This window comes from Mustela nivalis (genome assembly GCF_964662115.1).
Source record: "Mustela nivalis genome assembly, chromosome: 2".
NCBI classification, from domain to species: domain Eukaryota; kingdom Metazoa; phylum Chordata; class Mammalia; order Carnivora; family Mustelidae; genus Mustela; species Mustela nivalis.
This window is the reverse complement of record NC_139021.1, coordinates 179,601,648-179,622,531: the sequence shown is the minus strand read 5'-3', so window position 1 is coordinate 179,622,531 and position 20,884 is coordinate 179,601,648. Positions and strand designations below refer to the sequence as shown.

Here is a 20,884-nt window from a genome sequence, read left to right as displayed (position 1 = left end):
GAGCGGGGTTGCCCTGGGGAACAGGGACCCAGTACTGGTGCTTCCCAGTGCCCATTTCAGATCATGCTGTCTGTTCCACTGCCGCCACACTGAGGATGGCCGAGTGTTGGCTCAGGTCCCATGAGATCGTCTGTGGCTGCTCTGTCCTCAGGTTCCCCAACATCCAGGTCGGGGGTGGCTGCAGCTGGCTCACTCTGGGTCCCATAATCGGATGCTGGAATTCAGAACTGCTGTTGCTTTAGGATGATGTGGAGAAGAATGGGAGCTTGGTGTCCAGTCTGTGGTCTGGTGGAGGAAGTGGGAAGTTCTTATTTCTGGTTCACGGTTGAACTCTGAAGAATGTTATCTTCTACTAGATTCTTGGGAACAGTTTGACTTCCTCATTTGACTGGGAAGACCAGCTGTGCTTTGTCAGAGTCTTGCTGGAGACGGAGTATTACCACTTAGCTGGTCTCTGCCCTCTTCTCCCGGGTGAGAGGGTGGGGGCTGCGGTTGGACTGGGCCAGGACCTTTGTTCCTGGTGGTGTGTATGTGTGTGTGTGTTGGACGGTGAGGGGAGTTGTTCTCCAAACCCTCTGTGGCAGCCCTGGATGGAAATCCTGTCTCCCAGAGTCTCAAGAAATGGAGAAGTGGAGGTCAGATGGCCTGTTAGCAACAGCCAGCTGGGCAATAGGCCAGCCCAAATCGAGGTTTGACCCCCACTGTTCCATTGTCACGGGGTGGAGGATGGAGGAGAAGGGGGCGTAGGCATTCCTGGCCCCCGGTTCCCTGGTACCAGGGTCCGTCTGTGTCTGCTTCCCAGCCATCCAGGGTCTTTCCCTTGGGTGAGGCCCCCTCCTTCTTGGACACGGCACCTGTTACCTTAGCTCCGGACTTGGCTGAGGGAGCAGGAATCCTCTGTCTTGCCTTCCCCATCTCCACCTTGCAAGGGGCTTAGCGTCCTGACTATAGGAATGTCAGGCATCCCTGTGGAGGGGACCTTTTCCTTTCTTGGGCTCCCTGGATGCTGAGCCCCATGTGAGGGAGGAGTGAGGGCGGGAGGTAGTCTGAGGGGAGAGGCGGGCAGAGCTGGGATTCAAGCCCCCACACTGCCCCGATGGGCCATCCAGTTGGCTCTTAACTCTGACCCATCCATGAACATTCTTGATCCTTTTATCCCATTCCTTATTGTCCGGGCTTAGAAACAGTGAGCCCATAGGAAGGACCCCCTCCTGTGTGTCTGGGTGTTCTTGGACTGTGGGAAGCTCATGGTGGCCTTTTCTGCGGTCATCTTTAGCCTGACCCACCGTGATGCGACCCTCCCTGGTCCTCTGTTGCAGTTCTTAATAAAGATCGTGTGATCCTGGGATGGCCCTGTGCAGCTCCATTGTGAGCCAGTAATCCAAGGGCACTGTTCCGAAAGTCAGAGGAAATAGTTGCTTTTAGGACATGTTGAACTTGCCTCGGCACGTTATCAGTTGGGATAAATACGAGAAAGAGGGACGTTCTGATTAATGAGAGTGGGAGCAGCCCGGCATTTGTGTCGCCTTAACTTTAGAGAGCTATTTGTACTCACTGTCGCTGTCTCTGCGAGAAGTGAAATGCGAGGGCTGGACGGAGGCAAGAGTGGGTGCTCGATGTGACCTCCCCAGAAGTCCCTTCCAGACAGAGCAACCCAACCCCGCCCCCACCCCCGCCACCTGCCCACAGGTAGACTGTGGCAAACCCACGGATCCTTTATGTGGGACAAAATTTGGCTCCGAGAATAAAAATGCTGTACTAAAAGCTAGGTGAAATTTCGGTTGCCATTTGGGTGGCAGAAAGGAAATTTGCTCTTGGCCGTTAAAACTGAAACAAATTGGTAAAGAAAAATGCAGGCCTGCCCACGTTTGAGTCAGCAGTGTTTTCGGTTTATGGAAGGAGAGTTGCCCACTGAAAATCAGCTCTGTACCTTTTGGAGCAGCCGCAAAGCTGCAGAACTCTTTCGGGAGGGGGGTGTGTGTGCACGTGCATGTGGAAGTGTGTGCATGCGTGCGCGGGTGTGTATATTTATCTTACAAAGTTCTCATATGATTTATTTTTAAAAATTACGCAACAGACTCTTTTCTGGTCCATTCAACCTATTCTTTTTTTAAATGGCTTTATTGAGATGTTGTTCGCATACCACACGTTTAAATTAAATCCACCCATTCAAAGTATATAATTCAGTAGTTTTGAGTATATTTACAGATATGTGCAAGCAGCACCACATTTAGTTTCGGAACATTTTATCAACTCAGATGGGAAGCCTGGACCCGTTAGCTCACAGCCCCCTCCAAGCTCAGGCTCAGCGCCCCGCCCCACCCCGCAGCCCCGAGCAGGGAGGAATCTACTTTCTGTCTCTGTCAGTTTCTGTCTTCTGGACTTTTTATGACTGGAATTGGATAACGTGTGTTTTTTGTGGCTGGCTTCTTGCACTCAACATCGTTGACCCATGTGATGGTGTATCCCTCCGTACTGCCGTCCTTTTGATGGCTGAATCGTATTTGTCCTTTTGATGGTCGGATCGTATTCCATTGTTTCGATTGAGCACATTCTACAGACATTTTTATGGACATTGTCTCCATCTTTGGCACCTTTGACTAATGCTTCTGTGTTATATAGAGCTCTCGATATATTCACAAGAAGGTGTTTGTGTGGACACGCATCCATTTCTAGGGTTATAGTTTATGAGTTATTTTTACTTGCTCTTTTTTTTTTTTTTTTTAATTTGCTCTTACTAATAAGATTCCTTTACTTTTTAAATTTTTTCCCCTGGCTTTCATGAAGGCTTTGTTCTCAGGTGGGTTTCAGCTGCATCACTCTGCCCCCTCTGAATTGTACAGCTTGGAAGGGCCTTCAGGGAATAGCCCCACTTTGTAGATGGAAAACTGAGGCCCCCAAGAGACTGCACAGGGTCAGGATCGAATCCTGGTTTTCAGAGTCTGTCCGCTTGCCCTGAGCGTTCTTCCTAAGCTCTTAGTAAAACCCCGGGGCGTCCTCTTGCCTGGTTTGGGACGGACCCTTGGTGACCACCTTACCCGAGCCCGCTGTTGTGACCCCTACAGACCTGACAGGGGCCGGAGAGTGGCTCACCCCCCCATAGCTGCCAGACCAGAACCACAGCTGGTGGTGCCAGTGCCTTCTCGTTCTTTTTCCCTGCGGCAACAGGAGGCCGACGCTTATCCGGGGAATAATTAAATTAGGAACCAATTCGGAGAATGAAATTTTATCTGATCTGGCTGAGCCCATAAACAAGGGGCTGTGGCTGTGACTTCAGGGTACATTATGAAGTTGTTTTTAAAGCATTACATTGGGCCAGAGCATTGCCTGAACCGTGCGGGCCTGTGGGGGCACCTCCTGGGGCCCGAGGGCGGCTGGCGCAGCTGGGGTTTCATCCTGGAGTGTCTAGCCATGTTACCAGACTGGGTTTTCATGTTCTTGATTCCAGGTGCCATTTTAGTTCTGATGCCTCGGTGGGAGTGCGTTAGGGCTGCGGAAAGGCCATCTCTCGAGATCCTCATGGACATATTTCATGTCGGTGTCACTGACACTGTCACGCTCCTCTACCCTGTAGGGAGAAGTGAACTTTGCAGGCAGCTCATGGGCTCTAAAGCAGGGTGCTGCATTAGAACCCCCTTTTCGAAAGCTTTTTGAAAGAAAGACAGTCTCTGGTCCTCTGTCAGGCCTTTGAGGGTGGGCCCTGGGCATCTGTGTGTGTGCGCGTGTGTGTGCCTGCGTGTGCCTGTATGTGTGGGCGACAAGGTAAGCTCATTAGCTGAGAACCATTGATGGGACTTAGCAGTGATTGTAATCATTCTTCTAAGGAGAATTTTGAGCTCTTCCGTGGCAAAGGGGTGGACAGATAATCTGCACCGTGATCCTCCGGAATGAGCCTTTTTGGTCCTCAGTCTGTGTTGGGACTTGGGTAGTGACTGTCTTTGAGTTTCTTGACCAGATTTCCCGGATGTGACCACCTTACGTTTTCCATCACTCTGCTGGCTCTGTGGGATTGTAGGTCCATTTTCCTTCCTTGTGAACTGACCCCCCACCACCTCCACAGCGGCCCAGCCCGAGACCCCGTGGTCTCCCGTGGTGCTTAGCTTCCTTTCCATCTGCCGCTAAAGGTTGTTTATTCCTCTAAGACAGGAAGTGTGTCTTACTCAAGGTTATCTCTCCAGGTTATCTAAGAAGGATGGTTGGATGGATGGATGGATGGATGGACAGACGCATGGGTGAAGGGAAGAAAGGCAGGAGTACATCGGATAATCGAAAACCTTGACCCATAGCGTGGGGATGGCAAAGGTCTTACGGGTTCCCTCGTTCGTTTTCCTGTCTCGCCCACAGCCCTTTTACAGCTGGGGAAGCCGAAACCCGCGGAGCTGAAGCGACTTGCCCCTGATCCCTCAGTGCCGTTAGTGAATATTTGGGAGCCTGACCGTTCACCTTCTCCAGTTCTTCTGACTCAAGCTCTGTACCTCCTCTTTAGAGTCACTCTCCTGGCTGAGGACTTGCTTTGTGCCTGACACTGTCCTAGGAGCTGGGAATGCAGCAGGAGCTGGACAGATTGGGCCCATGTGCTCATGGAGCCTGTATTCTCCTGGGGATAGACAGACAGTGGACAGGTTCACAAGTATCAGAGCACAGAGAGTAGGAAGTGCCCGCGCGGGACAGTGGCTGACTGAGAGATCAGGGAAGGCCTTTCCAAAGAGGGGACATCTAGGTTGATCCTTGAATAAGAAGGCACGGTCAGCTGAAGTGTCAGAAGATTGTCCCAGGCAGAGGGAGCAGCGAGTGCTAAGACCCCAGGAGGGGACCAGTTGTTGGGACCGGAGAGCTGGTCAGAGGACCTGGTTTCTAGCATGCTTGGGTTGACATGCATGTGTTCCTCCAAATTACCATCTACAGCTGGACCTTCTCACTCACTGTGCATCTCGGGGTGAACACTTGTCTGATGCTGGCTGGCCTCAGCTGCTAGAGAGTTTCAGAAACACAGCTAGCAGAAAACCGGGAGAAACCCCATCCTCCTAATCCTCTCACTTGGGTTTGGCTTGTGAGCAGAGGTTTTTTTTTTGTTTTTAGTTTTTTTTTTTAAGATTTTATTTATTTATTTGATAGAGCAAGAGACACAAGCAGGTAGAGCAGCAGAGGGAGAGGGAGAAGCAGGCTCCCCACTGAGCAGGGAGACTGATGTGGGGCTTGATCCCAGGACCCTGGGATCATGACCCGAGCTGAAGGCAAATGCTTAACCAACTGAGCCACCCAGGCGCCCCAACAGAGGTTATTTTTATGTAAACATATGCTCGAGGCTTCGGTGGGATGATCACAGTCATCCACATAAGATGAAAATAGTACCATGATATCCCCAAGGTGCCCGAGCTGCTGATGACTTGAATATGTGACAGCTCTAAGCAGCCCTCTTGTGGGAGGTGGGGGGGGAGACCTTTGGTGGGACAGTGGGGCAGAGCAAATTCCTAGGCTGGTGCGGCCCCTTCCTTGAGCGTTGCTTTCCTGCCTGGCCTTGACTGAGACCCAGGCCTCCCTCAGGACTTGACTTCCATCTTCCACTTTCAGATGGAGGCTCTGCCTCCCTTCCTGTGCTGCCCTCCTGGAGGTCCCTTCCCATCACCGGTTGCAACGTTGTCCCTTGGGGGCCCTGTCATTCTTTGTCCCTTTCTTGCAGTCCTCTCCATCCCCAGTCCAGGTCCTGCCATCATCCAGGTGCTCGTGAGCTCCGTGAATGGCCTCTTTGGTGCTCTGGCCCCAGATCTCCTGCTTCCTCTCTTTCAGGATGCTCTGGGCCTCGTGCACACCCGGAGCCCTCCATGCAGCCTGTGGTCAGTCCCTGCTAGCGACAGGTGGATGACAGTTTTTCTTTTGTGGGAACCATGCCCGAGACCCCACGGGCCACCCTGATACGTAGTAAGGCCTCAACAGATGATTTCTATCAAGTATTTTCACAGACTTTACATCTCTCTCTGGTCCTTCCTGGACATCTTTAAGGGTGTCATGTTGCAAAGTTTTCCTATAAATGTTTACGAGTAGTTGTAGTAGATGTCCAGCTGCATTTTATATTGTTTGTGATTAGTTTTTAAACTCTGGAAAAAACCTATATTTCCCTGAGTTTTAGTAAATGGAAAAATAACAGAAATGATTTTTTTCCCCTGAAGAGCTTGATTTAGAATCATTCCAGATGTGCACTCAGCGTCTCTTCCCAAGTCCTCGTGGGGCTGTCCCGCCTGGAAACTGACTGTATTGACATGCTGAAAACTTGCCGAGAATCCTCCTCATCTTTTGGCATTCCTAGATGCTACCTCATAACTTTGTTGTAGCTTTTTATTTTGAAATAATTTTATACTCACGAGAAGTTGCAAAAAATAGCACCGAGTTCCTGTGTACCCTTGACCCAGCTTCCCGTAACGCTACTGTCTTGTGTAACCATGTCATCAAATCAGTGTTATCAAACCCAGGGGATCGATGTTGGCAAAACACTGTCACTAAGCTGCAGACGAATTCTGCTGCCACTTACTTTTATTAGATGTAGCGATCCACTGCACTTGAGGATTTCATAAACTTCAGTGTTACCATTCATCTTTTAGATCGTCCTTGGATCTCTTCCAACTGGCCATCAATTAATAATATTTTCCATCGGTCGGCTGATACCAGAAAACCCACGATGTGTGCATTTCACATCTGCCATGTGCCCACACGGTGCTCTGTGGGACCATCACCCACTGGGGTGCAGGCCTGTAGGCAGGCTTCGTTCCCAGATCTGAGAGATTCTCAGCTCTAAGGGGCCCTAATAAACAGGGTGTGATAGAGCAAGGAATCAGGAAGCTTGAGTTCAGATAACGCTAACCAGTCGTTGGGTGCTTGTGCTAGCCTTTGTCTACACTGTGTTTACTCTCAGCAGCCTTTGATATAGACACGCCTAACTCCCCCACTTACAGGAAAAACTGAGGCCCGAGAGGTTCACCCTGCCCACGTGCTGGCAGCTGGTGAAAGGTAGAGTGGAACTCGAACCCAGCTAGTCTGACTTAAGAGGTTGCATGCTCTTACCTTACAGTGGGGCCTTCCTTGTTCAGACTTTTGACACTTCTGGTCCCAGTTCTCACTGAGTGCTCTGTGTTTTGGGGCTTGACCTCTCTGAACCTCTTTTAACTGAGGTTCAGGTATGAAGCATGAGGCGTGTGGCTGAGAACTTATGTCATGTCCCTTCAATCCCTCCCTCTCTCCCTTCCATGTCTGTTCAGTTTCCGAGTCCAGTCGGTTTTACCAGTAGAAAACCAGGAGGTACTTTTAAGCTTGGGAAGATTCCCGCTGCCTAGTTTGGTTTGATGGGAGCTTCAATTCCAACTGAATTATGCTCTAGTGTATTTTAATTAAACCGTCTACAAGCCAATCTCTTAAAAATGCGAAATCCCCGCGCAGCACGCTGTGTGTGAGCCCTGCACGCTCAGCTGTGGGTCAGAGTGATGCTCGTAATAACCAGAAGGCGCGTGTGAGGCTGCTCACTGTCAGCCTCTCGGGCCGCATTAATTGTGAAGTGCCACCAACACGAGATAACGGGGGCATTATCAGCAGATACGTAATTGATTTTGCATTCTCCACCAAGGAAGGTTAAAATGAAGCTTGTTTGTAAATGTGTTTAAACCTCGCCGTCCTGAGGATGGCTGTGGAAACTGCCGCAGCGGGGCCGTTGGCGGAGGCCTTCGCTTCCTTTGCAGGCTGTGGAAGGAGCCCGCCGCTCAGCTAAGGTGGAGATTTTCCCATTTAAAGGGGCCAAGAGAGGGTAAGCTCCGGCTGCAAATTTCTCAGAAGGAGCCTCCCGTTGAGTGCCCGGTGGCTGGACTGTGGGATGAGTGTGTGATCGCATTCGTGTGATGAATTAAAGGGCCCGTATTGTTTAAAGCGTTGGGCAAAGCTGGATGAGGAGCAGGGGCGGCCGCAGATCGGAGTTATGACCAACGGGCTCCTGGAAGTGCCTCGGGATGACCTCACTGCTGGTGGGGACAGCCAGGTGCCGATTCCCAGCACCCTGGGAAAGGTCCTTGCTCAGACCCACGATGAGCTTAAACCCGAGACGTAAGGCAGGTATTTGCTCTTTTGTGGTTACTTGAACCAGGGATAAGAGAAGCTCTCTGGTGTGATTTCTCTTTCCTTTGAATCCTCATTCCAGAACTCGTGAGAGATCTTCGCAAGCAGGCGTATAATTTGCAGGGCCCAGTGGCCCAGTGTGACATGAAACTGTGGGCGCATTTCTTAACGATTGCTGAGAATTTCAGAATGGAGACAGCAGAGCATTAAAGCCAGGGCAAGGCCCTTCTGGGCCTGAGGCCTGGGGGACCGCATGGGTTGCAGCCTGGGGAGCTGGCCCTGGGTTTCTTGTAGGGTGTGCACCCTAGACCCACTCGACTTAGAGCCACTGCGTGTATGAACAGCCGGTTGGGAGCGCCTGGAGGGCCCAGTCGTGGCTGCATCACCTCCGTGGGCTCTGTGGGGTCTGGCGGGGTGCCCGACCCCTGTGCATGCTTGAGAGGGACTTGCTGAGCTGGGCTGGTTCCCTGAGCGATTGTTCTGGTCTGCGGGTGGGATCTCCTGTGGCTTTCCTGGGTTCCAAGTGTCCGAATCTGGAAACATCTACCTCTGTGCTTTTCAGAAGAGACAGGCACATGGAGCCAAAGTCCTCTAAGGAAACTTACGGTCAGCTTACGGAACGCAAAACCTCAATGTAAAGTCCTTCTAGATTGCGTGTGTGTGCATGCGTGTGTGTGTGTGTGCGTGCACGTGTGTGTGTGTGTGTGAGTGTGTGTCTAAAGCCAAGATCCTGCTAATTTTTCACCGCACAGTATAAAAGCCTGACAAACAGTGATTAGCCAGGGAGGCTTAATGGATAAAACGTCTTTGTGGCCCTGTGTCTCAGTCCCTAGAGGGGCCTATCTATCCCCTTTTCATCTCTGGTCTCCACTGCTTGGGGCCTGCCCTCCTGGCTGTGGGGGAGGCCCCTGGAGAGAGGCCAGGCTTTCAGGGCCACCAGGACCAGTCACTCTGGTCGCTCCTCCATATGTGAAGGAGGGGGTCGGCCCGGTGCACCTCAGCTAGGGAACTCCAGCACTCGGGGACGGGGACGGAGTGTCTTCCCCGGCAGCAGCAGCGAGGGCTTGGATGGGCCAGCTCTCCTTTGTGTGAAGTCTTTGTTCTCTCCCAGCACAGCCAGCCTGGACTTGCGCGCGTTCAGTGGGTGCCTTTTTCTCTTAGGAGCCAGTAGAGACGCAGAAAGTAGCATCCCGGGGCTGGTTGCCAAAGAGAGCTCTAGCAAAGGGGAAGCTGGCCTTCGCAGGTTTTAAATTGGAACCGGGGCTCTGGGATGAGGGTTAAAGTGATTTTGTACCGGGAGGGAGCGTAGGAGTTGGTGCGGGGCTCAGAGTATGTAGGGATAGCTACAGGATAGCTGCCCAGGTCACTCTCTAGAGCCTTATCCTGGGGAGGTGCTGTGTGCTGGGTTTTCCTCCTTTTGTCCTCGAGCTGTACAGAGGTCGTTGGAGACGTGAGCTCAGAGCAGCTGGAGCTGTGCTGTCCTTTGTCATTACAAGGCCACGGGTCAGAGTGGGGCTGTGAGCTCAAGGAAAGAAGAAGGAACCGTCTCTCCCGCGTCCTGGCTGGGGAGCGGTAGCAAAGCCAGGAGTCCCGTCCTCCTGGAGCCATGGCTGCCCTGGTCCAGCCCAAGAGCCTGTGTTGTGCCCGAGGCTCTGGGATCAGGTCCTCCCGCCCCAGGGAGCCCTTGGCCTGCGTGTAACTTCTTCAGTCAGTAACAAGAATAGCGCCTTCGTTTGAGAGCAAAAGCTGGTTTTCTTTGTTTTCCCTGTGAAGACATCCATGGTCATTGTTTTTATTTCGAAAAGAAAAATAATTAGAGAAAAACCCACAATATGTTTATTTCCTGGTGTGGGAGTCTGAGATCACTTCAGCCATACTTCTGGGTTAAAGCTGTTGGGGAAGAAGATCTCAGTGCACAAAGTAAAAAATGTGAGAGAGAGAGAGAGGGAGAGAGAGAGGAAAAGATGACTGTGCTAGGATCGTCTTTCCTCTCTGCACACCCTGTAACTTCCACGGGGTGGAGACCTTACTTGTTCCGGCCCGGGGCCCGCTCCACACTTAGTGCCACTCTTGCTTAGTGGAACCTGATAATGGATGAATGAACCAGAGACTGGGTTCCTGTTAGGCCTTTCTTGGACCGTGGATTTAAATGGAAGGAATTTGTCAAGATACAAGAAAATCATCCTGTCCTGTTGGAGACATCATGGTCAGTACTTCACAGAACTCAGTCAGTCTGCCCGTTGGCTCCAAGAGGTAGACAATATGACACTTGTTTCATGGAGGGGCAGGCCAAGCACAGAGAGGTTCAATAACTTGCCTGGGGTCCATCAGCTGGGAGAGGCTGGGCTGAGAGTTGGTTCTAGGACGTGCGCATGGCTGGGCTGCAGAAGATGGGAGGGAGGGAGAGAAGTAACGTTCATGCCCAGCCAGATGCTGGGGACGCCTTGGTGTTCCCACTCCGTGAGCCCTAAACCATAGGACACGGGCAAGGATGTGGACGTTGGCTGCTGGCGGATCAGAGGCGGCTAGGACACGTCCGGGCCCTGCAGACTTGGAGCTCAGAGTCTAGTGGACGGACTAGACATAAACACGTAGTCAAATGGTCGTTGAACTGCAGTGGTGATGAGTGTGTCACAGGGGAGACCTTGGGGCGGAAGTGGTGCATGAGCACGCTTGTTGATGTATTGGGTCTTCTAGCCCCGGGTACAGGGGGTGTCGAAGCTGGAGGAGAGTGGACAGAAGGAAGTTTGGGGCCCAGAGCGGAGGGAGGGGAGGCCCCAGCGGGCCCCTGGAGGGGCAGAGTCTGCAGTTGGCGAGTGTGAGGGCAGGGGGACACACAAACCCCAGTGAGGTGCTGGGATGTGTGGTTCTCTCTGTAAGGTTCAGAGAGCGCGGAGTCCTTGTGCCTGGAGAGAGCTGCCACTCCGGCCTTGAGTCCCTGTGTGGGGGGTGGCCCGTGCTGCCCAGCGCCTCCTGCCTCCTGCCGAGAGGGAAGCTGGCCTTCCTTCGGGGATCAGTTAGGTTTCCTGGGAACTCCTTGTCTTCTTGCTCCATTGGGAGATTTCAGAAATTCTCTGGACGTAACTTGCAGACAGGAAAATTTCCAAGGCCAAGGTGAGGACTCAGTGTCTTCCCTCCCTGGGGGGCACTGGCCCCCTTAGCCATGAAGTGGATGGGAGACTGGGGACCCAGTGGCGAGGTCCCTGTCCTGACGGTGCGGTGGGAAGGCTCAGGCCTGCTGTGGACAGTGCAGCCTCTGCCCCAGAAAGTTTTCTATGGAAAGAGGCTGAAAACACATGTGAGCCAGCCCTTCCGAAGCCTGCACCTCGGACCTCACCCCTGCCGTGTGCCTGGCCGGGCCACCGAGCTGAGCAGGTCCCCAGTGCGGCCGAGGAGGGCCCAGGGCTTGAGGCCTCCTGGCCACGTCCACCCCGGAGGAGCCATTTAAGCCCCTGGAAACCCATCCGACCTGGCAACGGTAGGTCATCAGCCACCTGACTGCGAGCTGGGTCATAAAATAAACCCTAAGTGGTTACGAGCGCTGTTGACCCTTCTAAAATGCCAGCAGAACAGGCCTTGGTTTGGCGCCTCTGAAAGGAAGTGGAGTCCCTGTGACGGGAGCACAGTCCCCTTCCTCGGGGCGATAGGGCTGGAGTGCCTTGGGGCATCCGCACCGTGTCTGGCTGCCTGCGGGCCCGTGGCCTCTCTCCTGGTTCTGTACGGGGCAGAGACTGAACACCACCCACCCTAACTTTCTTTCTCTATGAACTCTTTTTTCCTTGGAGCGTGATACCCACTAGCGAGACCCCCCCCCCCCCAGACACATGTAGCTCTAGGGAGTTGCACCAACAGAACAGAACTCACCGGGGCACCCTTAGCCGAGGGCAAAAATAAGAGCAGTGCCCCAAGCCCCGGCTCCATTCTGCTCCCTAACCAAGCCCCCAGCCGGGGGATCCACTGTCTTGACCTCCGCAGCCTCGGCTGGTCTCGCCTCGTCTCGGGCTGGTCATGAACAGGGTCCTGTGGTGCATTCTCCTCCTTCTGAACTCCGTGTGCACAACATTGTGTGTGAGCTTCTTTCCGGGTGTGGCTCGAGCTGTCGTTGGTTCTGTTTTGCAGCCGAGTCAGATTTACCCCCTAGACTGTGGGGATACACTGCCCTTTCTGGTCTGGGGCTTTACATCTAGCTCTACGAGCTTTCTAGCGCATCTTCGATGAGCCTCTGGACATGGAGCTGTGGGCCGTCTCCCTGGTGGTAGGATTGTGGGTTTTTCGGAATGAGCATGCTCGGCCGTCGCAGACGCTGCCAGTTTTCCAGATGATCGTACGGAATACAACTCTCACCCAAATGCGCACAAGTTTCCTGAAGGAAGGGCCTGGAACAAGCATACCATGAGACCCACTCCCCTGTGCCCCCTGCCCCAAACAGGAAGGCCCTGGGACAGTAGCCGCTGGTTCTTCTGCAGAACTGTGTGACCTGGAGGAATGGGAACCGGTAGTGAGAAGGTCTCTCTGATGCCTGCAGAGACACCCCTGTCCCTCCGGGGTGCTGCTTCCCACAGTCACGTGCCACGGGAAGCCTGTCTTTGTACCTGAACTTGGGGATGGGGATTTGTTGGTCCCTGAAAAGAGCACAGAATCCAGCATTTTACTTGGCACCCTTTGGCTGTCTGCTTGCCTTGGGATAAAGGCTGGGAGGTCTGTCTCCTAAGGAGTGCGGGTGGGCGTGGTTATCCATCCGGTCCCAGAACCCGCTGGTTCCGTGCAGGCCCTTCTTTTGTGCAGCTTGAACCAGCGGAATCTTCCCGTCCCGTGTTCAGGGTGGGCAAGGACCTCTTCCTTTCCCCATGGCTGCTGTTCAGTGTGACCTGGGGTCCAAACAGGGGGTAGAGGCAGCTGGCATTTCCTGAGGGTCCCCGTGTGTTGACAAGTACTCTGAGCACGAGTGGGCCGGTCTCCTGTTGCTGATTGAAAACTGAAGGGGAGAAGAGATATGGCAGGGTCCCCAAGGCACCGTCCCCGATGCAGAGCCCTGCTGGGGCCCTGGGTGAGTTCTGAGGGTTGTGCTCTGTCCTGGTTCCACCAGTTCCTGATTTACAACAGCGATGGCTGGATGTGGGAGACACGGAAGGAAGCAAACTCTGTGGCTGTTAGCTTGAGGCCTCAAAGTCCCCTGGGCTATGGGGCACCTGGGTGGTTCAGTGGGTTAAAGCCTCTGTCTTCGGCTCAGGTCATGATCCCATGTGGGATGGAGCCCCACATCTGGCTCTCTGCTCAGGGGAGCCTGCTTCTCCCTCTCTCTCTGCCTGCCTCTCTGCCTACTTGTCATCTCTGTCTATCTAATAAAATCTTAAAAAAAAAAAGTCCCCTGGGGTGACTGTCTGCCTGCCTTCCCCTGTTCCCAGTATATCTACCCAGTAGTAGATCTGAGGCAGGGCTGGGCACCTGTGTTTTTATCTAGTGCCGTAGGTGAGTCTGAAGACCTGTTGTGGGGAACAGTGGCTTCCCAGTGCCTTTGCTGGGAGGCTGGGTAAGGCACGGACTGAAGGAGGTCTGAAACAGTCCTCATTTTAAGGAGCTCAGGGTCCTGGACAGCCCTGTACAGTAGAACTTTCTGTGATGATAGAGATACACTGTATCTGCTCTGCTCACACGGTTATACAGCCACACATGGCCAGTGGGCACAGGATAGGTGGCCAGTGTCACCAAGAAGCTGTTTTTAATTTTAGTTAATTTAAATGTTAAAAGGTATCCAGTTCAGTTATTGGAAAACCTTTTTAGGAATGTTTGGAGCAACTCAGGCATGTAACGCTCCTTTTTAACTGTACGTTTTATGAACTCTGAATATAGAGCAGGTCCTTCTGGGGAAAAGTTAGCATCCAAATTGAGATGTGACTTAAGTGTAAAATACACACTGATTCTGAAGACTGGGTATGAGAAATACCGCAAACAGTTTGGTTAATTGCTCTGATAGCGTGTACATGCTGAAGCGGTAATGTTTTGGATATGTCAGGTTGACTAAAATACATGAGAATGAACTTCATCTGGAACATTGAAGCGTGGGCGGTGGCTCACATTCTCTTTCTGTAGGACACGCTGCTCTGAGGATGCTCTCTCTTCCTTGCTGGGAGAGGAGCCAGCGGCCAGGTCACGGGAGGAGGTGAGGGCTGCCCGCCATCTCCTGCTGTTTTGCTCACCTGAAAGCGGGGTTTGTGGCTGATTACACACCCGGCCTACACGTGGCCTCAAAGGTCCCTTTTTGAAGGAGGGGCGAGCCCTTGGTGCGCTGCCCGAATGCCCCGCTCTTCCTGGGCTGCCTTTGGAAATGAGCATCGCTCTGATGTGTGCCCTGAAAGATAGTGCTCCGGACACGGAGCCACACGTGTGTGTCCCAGAAAGTGGGATGGATTTCATTTTGGCCTGGTCTTGGCGCCTGTGTTTCTGGAGGCGGGTGGGAGGCCCCTGGAGGAGCCCGGGCGGGTGTGGCGAGCTGGGGCGCGCGGGGGAGCACCGGTGTGCCGGCGGGCCCTGCGGCTCAGCAGCGCATTCTCACCCCCGCTCCCAGCCCGTCTGTCTTACTGCCTCCTTTGTGGGATTCTGGGTGCCTCTGCACCTGGCCTGGGAGCCCCCCACACAGAGCTTGTGGGGTTCACTGCGGTGGCCCTAGCTCGACACGTGGGCCTGGTCCGCACAGGGGTTTGGTGGACTTTGTCAGATGGGTTAATTCGGAGCTTGTGTCTGAAGGTCCAGTAGGGCCCTTGGAAGTGGGGGATTGGCCTCCCTTAAGTGAGACCCCAGTGGGTGGGCGTGGGGGCCCTGATGTGGGAGTGGTTAGGAAACTCAGACAAACGCTGTGCCTTATTCTAAAATTCTAAGTGCAGGTTTCCTTTTTTTTTTTTTTTTTTCTTCTGTCTAAAAACTATTTCAACAGCATCATACCCACTACCCACTGAAGGGAGAAGCTTCCCACCTGTGCAGAGTTCGGTTTGTCCGCGGGTCCTTCCTCTGCCGTTTGTTCCCGACAGCACCCTGGGCCACCTCGGCATTCTCTTGTCGCCCCAGGAAACAGGTGGGGTCGTGTGTCCAAAGTCGGAATGGTCCCGTGCTAGTGGGAAAGCAGAGGGAGAGAAACCTGGGGCTCTCTGAGGGGAGGATCAGGGACTGGTTCAGCAGGGACCAGCTGGCCGGCTGGGGAGGGCCTCAGGCTGGGCTCTGAATCGGGTGTCCCTCAGTGGATGCTTGTGGATGATATGAGTCCTGGGTCCTGGGTCCTCTGTCCTCTGCTTGGCTGTTTAAAGCCAGTGACTCAAGTGTCTACATCTGAAACCATGAACTTCCTGGGAAATACCTGCTCTCTTCAGTTGCTACCAGTCCATAGGCTCTGCTCTCTGCTGGTTCGAGGGTCTCCTTATGTACGTGGACTTTGATGGTGACATCACAGAGTGGAGTCGGGGCAGCGGGTGACTTGCCAGGGCCCCTGGGCCCCCGACAGCAGTCTCCTGAGGACCAGACTCAGTGACTCGTGCCGTGTGACACCGTTCACACAGCCTCCTCCCCTTGTCATCCGCTCCAGCGGCTGATGGGGGTCCGGAAAATAGCAGGGATGAACTTGAACTTTGCTAGACTCGTGTCTCTTGGCTGTATTGATGGTGTGTGTGGCGTTGTTTTGTATGAGATCTGAGCTTGTGGGATTCGGTCGACCCCAATTCTTCCTACATTTGGGAGTTTTAAGGGATGTGGGAAATCAAATGGGATTTTGGTCTGTGGGAGTTTGCACCTTTGCCGGGTGAAACTCAGCCCCAGGTCTCCACGGGAGGGGCCTCTGGGGCATGGTGCTGGGCCCCAGATGTCTGTGTGGGGCACATAGATGTGTGCACACAGATGTCTGTATGGGGACGGGCCGCCTCCCCATCTCTGAGAGGCGGAGTAGCCCCCCCGCTCCGCCCTGACTGGTCATGTCCCTCCAATGTCTGACTGCAGCTGAGCCCAGAGAGGGACTTGCTCCTACCTGTTTGGATACTTCCTTCCTAGCTTGGATTATCTCTCTGCTATGCTTTCTTTGTGGGCTTGAGGGCCCAGAATCAGACCTGCCACTCAAAGATAAAAATGATCCTGCTTTAATCATTTGAATTTGTGTTTTTAATGAAAACTTTGCAGTTATTCACAAGGTCTTATTTTTTTTAAAGATCTGTTTCCTCTGTCTTTCTGGCTTTTTTTTTTTTGGTATTTAAGACTATGGCCATCAAGGCATTGATATGAAAGCAGAATTTTTTTTTATAAGAGCACAGCAATTCTGTTTCAACTGACTTAGAAGACATTAAAATGTATGTGTTTTGATCTTCTTTTCCTGGATTAGAATATGAAGGATCCGTTGTTGCAACAGACAGCAAAGCAAAGTAATTCATTCTGATGCATTTCAGCGAGCCAGCCTTCTAGAAGAGGCCAGAAGGAGGCGCGGAGCTGAGCGAGCCAGAACAGAACAGACCAGAGACCTACCTGATGTGTCAGCAAAACCCGGACCCAAAGAGCAGGAATACTAATAGGAATGGGAATAGTAGTAACGGGGGCGATGTGCTGTCGTCTAGTCGAGGACGTAGGGGTGTGCCCGGCTCCTTGCTCAGCACCGTCCGTGGATTCTCTCAGTCCTCCCTTCACTTCGGTTAGACTAGACATTGTCATTATCATCTCCGGTTTCAGATGGAACTGAGGTGGGCTTGGGGTCTTGGAGCCAGAACCAGAGCCCCAGCCAGCTGGATGGGCCCTGTGCTTGTGACCACCACCCGGCTCCCGAGCGGGGGGCATGCGGAGCCGCTCATCCGTGGAGCCTCTCGCTGCCACCCTTGGCTCTGCCTGTGGCCCCTGGAGCAGGTGAGGACAGGAGGCAGCGACTCCCGGAATCATCCAGATGCTCCTTTTTTGCTTCCATTATTCTAAGAACTCAGGCGAAGGTTCTGGGAGCTTGGACGTTCAGTATCTGGCTAATTGCTTCATTTTATAAGTTTAGATGCAACTTTTAAGGAAATTTGAAAACTTGGGGCTCCTGAGTGGCTCAGTTGGTTAAGCGATGCCTTTGGCTCAGGTCATGATCTTGGAGTCCTGGGATCGAGTCCCACATCTGGGTCCCTGCTCAGCGGGGAGTCTTGCTTCTCCCTCTGACCCTCCTCCTGTCTCATGCTCTCTCTCATTCTCTCTCTCTTTCAAATAAATAAATAAAACCTTAAAAAAAATGGAAAACCTGACTCTACTTGGGGGAAATGATGTTACCATATATCTAATTTTGTCTCCCAAATTCCCGACAGCCGAGGCTTCCAGTTCGGAGCTCAGCTGCCCAACACGTAACATCCTCCCACGGCCCTCCTTGTCAGACTCGAAAGTCACCTTAGGTTTTGGGGCAGCCTCACCGACCTTTACCTGTGAGACGAGAGCTTCAAACCAGATGGTGTCACAGGAGTCCGGCGCTGTGCTGGTGGCTTCTGCGCCCGATGGGAGGGCAGGTGTTAGAAGGTCCACACAGATATCAGCTCTGGTCTGCCTCCCTCCGCCCGGCCCAGCCCCGGTGACAGAGCAGCTGGGGCTGAACGAGATGCTGCCATTTCCCTGATGTGAATGGAAATGACCAGCCAGAGCATAGCCATAAAAGATAAGCATCTTAGAGCTTCATGCTACCTCTGAACAATGTTCCTAATTTCTTCTTTGAAATCTCCCAAGAGGATTTTAAAGAGGCTTGAAGTAGGTTGCTCAAAGGAGTCCTGGGAGTCCTGGCACGGTGGCAGGTCCTCGTGTGAGTGCGGAATGTGGGGTTCGGACGGCTGCTGTCCCGTCGCCGGGGCTGGGGGCCTATGGGCCCAGTGACGCTCGGAAAAGGCCAGCCAGTGACTCTGGGATGTGCAAACAGCTCCTCTGCACCAGCTGCAAAGCCCCTTTGTGGGGTGGCAGGCGGGGGGTGGGGGCGAATGAGGCAAAAGCAGGGGGCTGAAGCCGAGGTGTGTGCTAACGCAGGCTCTGTGTCCAGAAGGCCCTGGAGCCTGGGGGGGGGCAGGGGGAGCCACCCTGAGGAGGGAGGTGACCTGCAGTCTAGAGAGGGTGCCGCCCTGTCCCAGCTGAAGCGGCCCGTCTCTTCTTCAGGTAGTGAAGTGAGCGCATTTGGCCATCCCCCACACCTCGAGGGTTTGTTCCCCTCCTGCAGTTTAGCCTCGGGTTTTATGGGTTTTACAACTATGACGGCAGAAAGGGTGTGAAAACCTCAGAAACACTGAGTCAGCCACAGACGGTCCAGCCAGGTCCTAACTGTTTGTCCTCAGAAGGTGGAAGGTCATCCCGGTGCGGGGACATTTAGAAAAAAAGATCAGCCCCCATCGCTGTGTGAAAGTGTCCAGTCGTTTCTCCCAGGCGGCCTGGTGAGAGGAGGCGTGGGTGAGGCCTGGGAACGGAGGCAGAGGCAGGGACAGACATGGCCTGGCGGCCAGGGTGGGAGAGAGCCCCGGGTTCGAGCCCCAGGTCGTGTGAAGCAGCCCGGGTTCCACCCCCGTGCCCGTCTCTCTGCCAGAGCCAGTCCCCGCTCACAGGCCCTGCCTGCCCCAGCCCTGTCCCGTGCCACCAAGAATCCTTTAACCCCGAGCTAGTTTCCCCCACCCATAAAACCCAGTAAGTCCCCCAAATTCATGAAATGGAGGAGCGCATTGAATTATAGAGGGGATTGGTATTTTCTCTCTTCCGAAGTAGAGAAGGGGGGAGGGGAGGGGCCACAGAAGAAAAAAGGAAAGAAAGAAAGAAGGATAAAGAAAGGTAATCGGGATCTTTAGTCCACTCTCCCTACTTGACGTTTTTGAAACCTTTTCAAGCCCTTTACAGGAAGGGAATGAAAGCGACCCGGAGGGAGCAGGGGTCTTTCTTTCTTTCCTTTTGTTGTGAACGCAGTCCTGGGATTTGTGGCATTGTGCAGAGAGATGGTGGCATCCAAGTGTGTGCAGAAATTTGCCTGAAAGGGGGTTGCAAGAACTGAAGATGGGTAAAAACGGAACGGAAAAAACAAACCCCTGGCCGCAGATAAGAATCCTATAATTTACTAAGACGTATCATTTTGTGTGTTCCTAAGCATGAAAGCTAATTTAGAAAAACGAGGGTTGTACTTGACATTGGAGGGAATGAGATGCCGTCGCAGGCCCCAGTGGCCTTGGCTTCTGCTCCCGAGGAACTGGGGCAGTGGGGGCGGCTCTTGGAGGCGTGAGGAACCTGATGCCGAGGGGGCCCGGGCCAGCCCACGGTGCTGCGGTGGAAGCCTGTGCCCGCAGCCGGCCCAGCAGACACCAGGAGGTGGGTTGACGTAAGGACTCATCCTAGAGAGGCAGAATTTCACCGTGCAGAAATTTGAGTTCTATTTTAAACACCACCCCCCCCTGCATTTATTGGGAATTCTCTATTTGCGATGTGCTGTATTTTTATATGTCTCCTGCCTCCTGCCTCCCTTTCTCATATTCTTCCTTTAGGAAATAGTGGTACGAGTGAATGAAGAGGCATTCTAGCTGCCGTGGAGATCCGGTACATGGTCAGGGTCGGGGCAGCCCAGGAAGCACACACAGATGGGAGCTGGAAGGGGTTGGATGGATGAGTGTGGGGTCCGACTTGGTATGGGGTCGAGGGAGGTCCTCGGCGGACATCTGAAGGGTGACCGGAGTTCGTGAGCCAGTGGTGTTGGGGGAGGTGGTAGGTGGCCTGGGGAGCTGGGGGGTGGCAGTGGGATAAACGGTAGAGGGGTGGAGGGGGCACCCAGGGCCTCTGTTTCTCCCTTTGTCTTCCTATAGCATGGTGGGAGAGTGCGTGATGTCCCCCATTTACAGCCCAGTGGCCCAGAGCTCCGAGGTTAGGTGGCCTGCCCCAAGTCATCAGCTGGTGTGGTTATTTCAGGATCTGGTGGTGTCCCTGGGCTGCAGGTGCCACCAAGCCCCGTGCTCTGCTCAGCCCCTCATGCTTTCCTGTGAACTCCAGGTCCAGTGCTCTGGCTTTGGTTCCACAGCCTTTCCTGGGCTTTTGCAGGGATGAGGAAAGCATCACGTAGGCCCTCGCGTTGTGTAGAAGAAAAATTCTTACTGACTGTGAGCATGAGCAGCCTCGAGGTCTGAACAAGTGTGTGTTTTAGCCAAATATTTATTTTGCTGAAACAGAGACCAGAAGACTTCTTGATAGCGAGTCAGCCATAAGGACTTCGTTAAAGTCATTTTTTTTTTTTTTAAGTTGAGACTTTTTTTTTTTCTCTCTGAAGACAAGTCCTGACCTTTATAACGAGGCCTGAAGGCTTTCCAGATCTTTATGAAAAAGATTCCACTCTTCTCTGGGTCATTTGACCAGGTTGCTTTGTTTACAACCTTTGTTGTTGGGGTCCAGAGACCTGAGGGTCCAGAAGTGTCTCGCAGCCCGGCTGGCTGATTTCCTGCGCAGTGTAGTTCCCTTCTGTCTCCCTGTCCTGCTTTCCCTGCTTGCGGAGAAGAGGCCTCTCTCCCGGGCGAGCAGCAGCCCCTGTTCGCCAGCCAGACGGGCAGGGAGGTGGCTTGCGAGAAACAGAGGTGTTCTAGGAGGACGTAACCTGTGCGATGACACTTCAAGTTTTGAAACTTGGAGGGTTTTTGAAAAATAGAGGCCGCTCAACACTTCGAGAGTATCTCCGCTTCATGGAGAAGAGAATTCCTTGTCCGTGGCTCGGCCGTACCCACGTTCCGTGTCTGGGGGAGATACTTGTCTCGATAACACCTGCTTGACCTGTTTCTTTTACTGAGTTGGGTCTGTGGATATGAGA

At 53.2% G+C, this 20,884-nt stretch overlaps 1 protein-coding gene across 12 annotated transcripts in view; it reads left to right on the top strand.

Moving 5' to 3' along the window:
• Positions 1-20,884, top strand: part of CHST15 (carbohydrate sulfotransferase 15) — a 75,344-nt gene that overhangs the window by 8,457 nt on the left and 46,003 nt on the right. For 5 of the 12 annotated variants that reach the window (XM_082721658.1, XM_082721663.1, XM_082721652.1 and 2 more), the window contains exon 2: positions 15,026-15,163. The exons of 6 other annotated variants lie outside the window; for them this stretch is intronic. The gene's annotated coding sequence lies outside the window, so the exon portion shown is untranslated. Of the gene's footprint in view, positions 1-14,184; positions 14,255-15,025; positions 15,164-20,884 lie in introns of all 12 variants that reach the window. One more of the 12 variants, XM_082721662.1, reaches the window with a different exon arrangement.